The following is a 2,193-nucleotide window of genomic DNA, read 5'->3' as shown; positions in this document are numbered from 1 at the left end:
GTTGGGTGTCTCAGACATTATTAACACCATCATACTTTTGAGTAAATATCATATCCATTGTGCTAAATGGAGGAACGCTAAGCCTTCTCTCCGTGGTTTTATTAATGATTTTAAGATATTTTTTTCTTTGCCAAAAAAGACAAACAGCAAATAATTAACCAGGATATTGCCCGTCTCCTGCTATTCTAAATTTTGACTTATGCTGAAGCTAATATATTGTTAAGTAATGCAGCTGCTTCACTTAGGCTACTAGCAGGTTGCTGAGTAGACATCTGTGTAGTGGTTTGTTTGAAACCACTTTTCCCTTCAGTTTCCTTGTCAGGAAACAACTTCCTGTTCAACTGAAATGCCTTGGTTTTCAGTGGAGTGTGTGCGTGCGTTTCAGTAATAATGTCCCTTACGGCACCTCATACTATTGAGTGTTCAGACTCACAGTGTTTTCTTCAGTCTGTGTTTTGTTTCCTGAAAAGACAAAACAAAAAAATTATAGAGCAAACAGTAAAACTCAAAGCTTTTTTTGTATAAAGTTTCATCTGTGAACTTTCTCACTTTTAGATTTTGTCCACGTGTTGACTGTAACAACAGATATTAAGAGTGCTGCTAAACCCACAGACACAAAGATGCATCTCAGCAAATACAGACAATCTGGAAATGAGCAAAAATATTTTGGCTTCAACTTTTTGTTCAGTGCAAAACTCAAAATATTTCAAACGTTTTAAAAACAATCAATTTTCTAACATGTAGTGGTGAGGTTTGAGTGTGCTTTTGCACTGTGGAGTTTCTAGCTACAGTATTTATTCTAAATTATAAATAAACACCAACAATGGAAATGATAAAAGTCAAGTAAATGTGTTTAAAAATATATTATTAATATTATTTATTTTTTGTCTGTCATGGAAACAAAACAGATGTCTGTCAAGATTGCACACAAAGAGAGAGATTCAGCTACTACCGTCATGTTAGAGATAAACTTTAAAATAAGAGAGATTTGTGGATTTTCTTGTTGATGGTTTTTTTTGTGCTGGACTTTACTGTTATTGTATTTGTTGTTGCGTACATCTTCACTAAAGAAAAACAATAGACATCATTAAAGACACTGACAGTAAGAAAAAACTTGAAAGTAAGTGAACAACAACAGAGAGGAAACAGTGGTGAGATGTTTAACAGTCTAACAAGTCTCATTTTTGATGATGTCTCATGTCTGAGGATATGTTCTCTTTATCTTCATACAGACACTCAACTGTGAGTCTACAGTGTTCATATGTCAACACAGAGCTGTTCAAGATGCTTTATCATTGTTCTCATGTACACACACTGGTGAAGATGGAGATATTGTAAGAGAAAAGCAACAATAGAAAAATGAACTTCATCACTGTGATCATAATTATTGTGGTGTTTCAGTTTGTTGTTCTAACAGGACAGTTTGAGCTGAAAACATTAAGATGTAAATACTCACTGTTAATAACAGACAGATCAATTTAAAGTCTGGACCTTCTTGTGATCCTGTTGCTGTTTTGAACTGTCTGCAGGTGTAACGACCAACATCCTGATCTGTGACCTTCTTTATAACCAGAGAACAGTTTGCAGAAAGACTCAGTCTGTCTGATTCAGGTTTGGCTTCTTTAATCTGCCCAAAGTCAAAGAGTGATACTGTGGTGCCTGAATCACTGAAGAGCCAGGTAGTACTGATACAGTTATGCTGACCTTGTAACGAGGTGTTACAAGGCAGAGTAACATCATGTCCACGTCCAGCTGTGACAGTTTGATGTTGCTCAGTTGTTCCTGTTGAGAAAAAGAGAGAGAGAGAAATGTGAAACATCAAATATGTTATGAATATGAGTGTTATGTTTATAATGTGAAGTTTATTTTAAATACAACACAAGTTTAAGATTCAACTTTAGTTTCCAAGAGTCAGCTAAAGTCAAAAGGTTTATCATGACTGTCTCAGTTAAAGGGAAGAATAAATAACACTTGTGATAATAATGCAGTTTATTAATTGAATGTGTTTCTATGCACACTTACCTTTAAACTGAAGCATCAGTATCAGTAATGAAGACATTTGAATCCATGTGAATGCAGCCATCGTGCTTCTCTGTCTCTCTCAGTCTCTGTTCTTGCTCTCAGAGATGAACACAGCATCAACTTCCTGCTCACTTCCTCATAGTGACCACTGTTAGCAGCTATATAAAACAC

This window comes from Haplochromis burtoni, unplaced genomic scaffold (assembly GCF_018398535.1).
Source record: "Haplochromis burtoni strain Fernald_Lab_line unplaced genomic scaffold, NCSU_Asbu1 Contig_659, whole genome shotgun sequence".
Taxonomy (NCBI): domain Eukaryota; kingdom Metazoa; phylum Chordata; class Actinopteri; order Cichliformes; family Cichlidae; genus Haplochromis; species Haplochromis burtoni.
This window is presented reverse-complemented; position numbering follows the sequence as displayed.